General features: G+C 51.0%; 1 long non-coding RNA gene across 1 annotated transcript; it reads left to right on the top strand.

Annotated features, from left to right (window-relative positions):
* The first annotated feature begins 1,305 nt into the window (after window positions 1-1,305).
* On the top strand, window positions 1,306-2,271 carry LOC119293840. The gene is made up of 3 exons (XR_005143231.1): window positions 1,306-1,595; window positions 1,775-1,835; window positions 2,040-2,271. It is a non-coding gene; the product is annotated as an uncharacterized LOC119293840 (long non-coding RNA).
* Window positions 2,272-6,706: the final 4,435 nt, after the last annotated feature.

The following is a 6,706-nucleotide window of genomic DNA, read 5'->3' as shown; positions in this document are numbered from 1 at the left end:
ATGATCTTTCCTTTTGAAATTCTATGCATGATTTTTGCTACTGCTGCCCTTGAATTGCCACTGATTTGGGCCACCTTGTTTATGATTCGTGCATGCATGTGCTTCGTTGGTCTTTTGCGGCATGTGGCGAGCGTAAACTGGAACATGTGCAGCAGACATCGCTGCTGCGCTGGACGATGTTGTGCGAGGCCATGGCCATGGACGATGTGCTGTTGGAGAACGGCGCAGGGCTAAGGTAGTCGATGTGAGCGACCACTGGGTATGTAATGGTTTAGTCCTCCTGAATTTGCACTCTGTTTTTTAGTCCTCTATAGTGTTATTCAATTTGGGCAGGGCTTATATTCTCTCATAGGATCAGACCAAACAAGGTCTTATAAGCTTTGCCGTTGTTTTATTCGAAACATAAAAACAGCCATTATCGAGGAAAGAGTCATTCTCACATAGCGATTTGTTTGCCTCCTTGCAGAATCCAATTGCTGTTAGATTCGTATGATGCAGCCTACATGTCCTCATCACCCAGTAAAATATAGATATCAATTATTGCACCTGGGTTTATATTATGTCCTTTTTGATTCCATCTAAAAGTTCACCATGTCCTCTTTAAATGGACAGTTTATACGAATTCTTGAGCAGTTAAGATTTTTAGCTTGTAATACAGTCATTCTGAATTATTTAGCATTCAGTCTCATCATGGGGTACATGTGTATTTAAAGAACAAGAGCAGCAAATGATTTTATTATTGCTAAACAAGATTCAGGAGTGAAGTTGGACTATGTTAAACTTTAGATATTTGCTCAAGTAAACAATTGCAGCCACTCTCTTCTGTTCTGAAAATGATGCCTGAGATTTACTTGATTCAAGCCACCGTTCCTGATGACGATGCAAGTGGTCTGAAAATGGCTTCATCATATTCATCAATGCATTAGCGAATGTGTTTCTAAATTAGACTGAAGCCAGCCACACGAGTTGCTCGACTCCTTGGCTGAGCTTCTTCTTGAACAATTGGGTAACCCGTCTCTCAAGGCCACTAATTTTGGCTTGTTTGTCCTCTTCAAGCCCGTTGACTAATTAATTTGGTTGATTGTCTGCAGAATTCATAGTGGATAAGAACCTCAACAATTCCCCTTTGTTCACACTGTATCTACAATTTACTACTATAGTTGTAAAGCTACTGAAATTTGATTTTTTTTAACCAAAAGAAATGTGTGTGAGCGATTCATGGTTATTGTAGGGAGTGCCTATAATATGTGGCTCTAGAGGTGCTGAAGCGGCAAACTGAGCTGAGGCCAGCATAAGGAGTGACAGAGTTATCCTCAACTTTTATTTGTTCATGTTGTCTCCACAAACTGACTTGTGTATGTGTTCATGGATCAGAGACAGCATGCGCTACCACGAGCATGAGGACATCTGGGTGCGACAGTCAGAGAGCTTGTCGAGAGGCTCGGTAGGATGGAGGGTGTCCCGCTAGCTACCCGCGTCATTGCCAACGGTGCCATGGGATTTGTGGTGCACATGGTCAAGGAGATGGGTGTTCGGATTCTTGGGCAACCTCAGCTTCGATCAACATGTCAATACAGGATACGTGCTATTCAAAGGTACATGGGTTAATCACATCTTCTTACAAGGTCATAAGAATTTAAATAGCCTGCTGGCTGGATCAGAGATGGTTTTTCAACTGTACGTATTTCAATTTTCGTTGCTGCTCATGGAGCAAAAAGGCTTTCAGTGGATATTGTCACCTAGCTAATTAACGTACTTCTTCACTGACTTTCAGAGTGACATAAATTCAGAGTCCTTCCATTGAAATCTAGAGGATCGGGTGCATTTTTGTTCAGGTACTAGAAGGAGAGCTTTGTTTTGTGTTACAAATGGTGTCCAGCAGTTAGAGCTAATAACTGGTCTTCTAAGCACCCATGTTATCAGTTTATCACATACTATCGCTTATGCAACTAAATTCAGTATAAATTTTGTAGTTTATCTTGTGAATGTTACCCTTATATTTGGCATTATATTTTTTTTCACTTTTTGTTCCTTTGCAGGTCTGAAATGAGAAGAAATAACCAATTACTTTTTCTCTGAAGTTTCCCAATGTAAATCCTTTGTTTTTGAGAAAGAATCAAAGCATGCCAGCTGACGAAGGTAACTGAACCCAACCTAGGCCTGCCTTTTACACTTCTCCTTTGTTAGCAAAATTTTATTTGAATGGTTCGATGTAGCAAAGAGATCTGCAGTGCCATAGTTGATGATAGTATGCATTTGTGTTCAGGTGCTTAGTGCGCCAACATTGATTATTACCTCTGTTGCATAAAAAGTAATGTATTATGCTTTGGACATGATGTTACATGATTGATTAAACTCTATCTGTTAATAAAAAATATATATAATAGCCAAGTCCAGTAGCCACCATTAGCTACTTTGATACGAAATGAGGCAGGTGCAAAGTTGATTAGGTATAGACGACATCTTTAAACATGAAACCTCGAGCACAATCTGCATTTTCGTCGATATATTTTTGGTTATAAGATAAATGGGGAATGATGATATGATTCTGTCAAAAATTAATATTGGTATTGTTAATCTATTTGTATCAAAAAAAATTATAAATTATATTGTCGGTGTACTAAAGTAGGGGTACCTTAGTATCCCGAACTTGTGCACGGGCAGTCGCAGCGTCCCGCGGCGAGGCTTGCCGGGCGTCCGCCAAGATCCTCCGCTATTCCTATTGATGCCATTCAAGAACAAAGTGTTTTAACTAAGAAGACAAGGCCCCGGCAAGAGGAGCTTGCCGGGAAGGACAAGGCCCCGGCAAGAGGAGCTTGCCGGGAAGGCCAGCCAAGAAACTTGCCGCGACGCGCCGCGCGTCCCGGCAAGACCTGGCGAGCGACAAGCTTTCGGGTGCGACAAGACAACGACCGCGGCAAGGCGCTTGCCGCGGCGAAGCCACCACTCTGCGCCCACGCTCCAGCGCATCCGACGACGTGTCGCCACAGGATCGTTCCTGGCGCACATGGCGGGTGGCTGTGCAGCCAAGCGGTGCGAGGTGGCAAGTGGAGATGACGAGAAGGCCATCGTGGTGATCGGTGGCGCCCCTAACGGTCGTTTCCTGCACTGTTTGAGCGACCGGACGGGCATTAAATGCCCTTGTCCCCTGCCGTCAGAGTTAGGTAGGGGACACTGTAGATAGCGGTTGTACCTACCCCTCTTTTTACTTTTATACCCCTGTCTGCGTTGCCACCTGTCGGTGACCCCTTTAACCTATAAAAGGAGGCCCATGCGCAACGTAGAAGGGGTTCGACTCATTCGAAACTACAACACACTCATGCTCTCAAGCAAGAACAGAATATAAACACAAAGCAGCAGTAGGAGTTTTATCTCTCCGGAGAGCTCCGAAGCTGGGTAAAATCCCTCGCGTGCTTCGCCTCGATCTGCTCTTCGTGCGCCCTCCGCTCCCTGCCGGACCGAAAAGGGGCCCTGCCTCATAGGTGCTCGTTTCCCACGACATCTTTGGCGCGCCAGGTAGGGGGCGTCGAGGTTGTGCGAACCTGATCCGGTGCTCGCGCGCGCTACATCATCATCGTCATCGACATGCCACCGAAGAAGAAGGCTTCGGAGGTGGTTGGTCCGTCCGCATTGATCCCACCGCCACAGGAGCAAACGGGCGGTGGGGTAGACGCCGGCGGAGGAACGGGCGTCGACGGGGGGACTCACATTGTCACCAGATCCAAGGACAAGGCCCCGCAAACTTCAGCGTCCGTACATGCGCCGCGCCCCTCTCAGGAGGCACGGGATCGACAACGCCATGGTGCTCCTAGCACCGTGCTCGCGTTAGAACAAGGCCAAGCTGGTGGATCGCGGGATGCTCAAGGCCAACATGCACGCCAACACGTTGGCGCGAGCGCGGCACGGTCGCCTGGACGAGATGTTGCTCCTTCTAACACTGTTAGAAGTTTGAGCATATCCCGCTCCTCGCGCCGTTCGCCCCCGCCACCGAAAACCCCAGAAGAAGCGTTGGCTCGAGCCCAACTGCTACTAGACTACCCTCCAGCGCCGGACAAGATCGACGACTGGAGGATCACCATCCAGAGCCTCATCGGCTTCGCCAACGGCGACAAGCCCCGGCAGCCGAGCACGTCGAAACCCCGGCAAGACGCCCAGGCGGAAGCCGATGGCGACAAGACTGGTGGGGGTGCCACCACCGTGCACTCCCCGCCCCGAAGGCCAAGATCGCCGACTCGCCGGGCTAACCTCGACACCGACTCCACCACGTCGTCGGACCCGCGAGCTCGTCGCGATCAGCGCCAAGTTCTCCAAGAACGACGACAAGAAGACGCTCGTACTCGCATCGAGCGTCGAAGAGAAGCGCGGCATCAGTCAGACCAGCGCGCTGGGCCCACTGTTGATATGCATGCGCCAGGGGAACCAGGCAACTTGCCGTACGCGGTAGGTTGCCCTGCGTTCACTCATGAGTTGCGGCAGGTCCAGTGGCCCAGTACCAAGAACTTCAAGCCAGACGTACCCGAGAAGTACGATGGCAGGATACATCCGTCGGAGTTCCTCAGCGTCTACACCATCGCAGTGCAGGCTGCCGGGGGGCGCGACGAGAAGATCCTCGCCAACTACTTCCCGCTGGTGCTTAAGCCCAACGTCAGATCTTGGCTCATGCACTTGCCGGACAACTCCATCTCCTCATGGGCAGATCTGTGCCATCAGTTTGTTGGCGCCTTCACAGGCGGCCACAAGCCCCATGGCCAGGAAAGCAATTTTCATCTGCTCGCCCAGAAGGAAGGAGAGCCCCTGCGCAAGTACATACAGAGATTCAGCCAGGTACAGCGCAACATTCCAGACGTCCACCCTGCCGCGGTTATCAGCGCGTTCCATCAGAACATGCGAAACCGCAGGATGAGGGAGAAGATGGCGATGTGCAAGATTAGAGACGTCAGCGAGCTATATGCCCTGGCCGACAAGTGTGCACGTGCCGAGGAGGGGAGGAAACTCCCCGGAGAGAACGCAGGAGCAGAAGGATCTGACAGCGAGGAAGCCGCCCCAGCAAAGAAGAACCGGAGGCAGAATAACAGAAAGAGGAAAGCTAAGGATGTGCTAGTTGTCGAGCAGTCCGGCAACGGAGGTGGCGCCGAGAAGGCCAAAGCTGGTGACTCCGGCAAGGCTGTGGTGGCCGCCGACAAGCAGGACGGCTCCGGCAAGCAGTACTGCAAGATCCACCGCACCAAGGGCCATGATCTCCAAACTTGCAAGAAGGTTGAGCAGCTCGTAGAACTGCAGAAAGCTGAATATGAGCGCCGTGACAAGGAGAAGGCCCAAGAAGGTGGTGGAGGATCCGGCAAGAAGCGTCCCGCCCGGGGAGGGCGCCGCGGCAAGGCTAAGCAGCGGCAAGGAGACAGACCTCCCCGCGGCCGTGACAAGGACGAAGACGAAGACGAAGATGATGAGATGGATGAGGATGAGACCGACGAGCAGGAGTTTCAGAAGGCAACAGAGGTTTTGTGCGTCGATGGCGGTGCTTCTCTGCATACTTCGCACCGCCAACTCAAACAGTGGGTGCGTGAAGTTAATGCAGCAGAACCATCAGTTGAGTCGCGCAAGCCTCTGAAATGGTCTAGCACGCCCATCATCTTTGATGTTGAGGATCACCCTGATCGCATAACTGAGGTTGGGTGCTTGCCGATGTTGGTTTCGCCAACTATCCGCAACCTCAAGATCACAAAGATGCTGGTTGACGGTGGGGCCGGCTTGAATCTGATCTCCTCCGCAGTGCTCAAGAAGCTCCAGATCCCCGACAGTGAGCTCGAAGAGACCGGCACTTTCCAAGGAATCAACCCGGGAAGGAGCAAGCCGAAGGGGAAGATCACACTGCCAGTGACATTTGGCAGCGAGCTGAACTTCAGAACAGAGAAAGTCACCTTTGACGTCGCTGATTTCCCATTGCCCTACAATGGGATACTCGGCCGTCCAGCGCTTGCCAAGTTTATGGCAGCTTCTCACTACGCCTACAACGTACTCAAGATGCCCGGTCCGATAAGTGCCATTTCTGTCCCCGGCGACAAGAAAGATGCCCTTATCTGTACCGACAAGATCTACCGGGAAGCAGCAGCCGTAGCGGATCGCAAGACACTTGCCGCTGAAGCTCCCGGGGGGAAGAAGAAGACCAAGCCCGGCAAGAGTAGCTCTGATGCCCACTCCGGCAAGCGCACCTCTTCGGAGTGCTGCTCTACCATCGAGGACGCACCATCGAGCTCCACTGGCAGGTGCAAGAAGGCAAAGACAGCTTCACCAGAGACCAAGAAAGTGGCCGCCAAGGAGGACGGCACTGGTGGTACCTTCACCATCAGTGCCACGCTTGACCCTAAATAGGAAAGCGCGCTCGTTGCTTTCCTGCGGGCGAATGTCGATGTGTTTGCGTGGCAACCATCCGACATCCCCGGTGTTCCCAGGAAAGTAATTGAGCACCACCTTGCCGTTTGTCCTCACGCGTGGCCCGTCAAGTAGAGAGTTAGGAAGCAAGCGATGGAACGCCAAGAGTTCATTGCAGATGAGATCAAGAAGTTGGAAGCAGCAGGCCTTGTCCGAGGAGTACTCCATCCAACGTGGTTAGCCAATCCAGTAGTCGTGCGCAAGGCGAACGGGAAATGGAGGCTTTGTATTGACTTCACTAACGTTAATAAAGCTTGTCCCAAGGATCCATTTCCCT

Source organism: Triticum dicoccoides, chromosome 4B (genome assembly GCF_002162155.2).
Source record: "Triticum dicoccoides isolate Atlit2015 ecotype Zavitan chromosome 4B, WEW_v2.0, whole genome shotgun sequence".
NCBI classification, from domain to species: domain Eukaryota; kingdom Viridiplantae; phylum Streptophyta; class Magnoliopsida; order Poales; family Poaceae; genus Triticum; species Triticum dicoccoides.
This window is presented reverse-complemented; position numbering and strand designations above follow the sequence as displayed.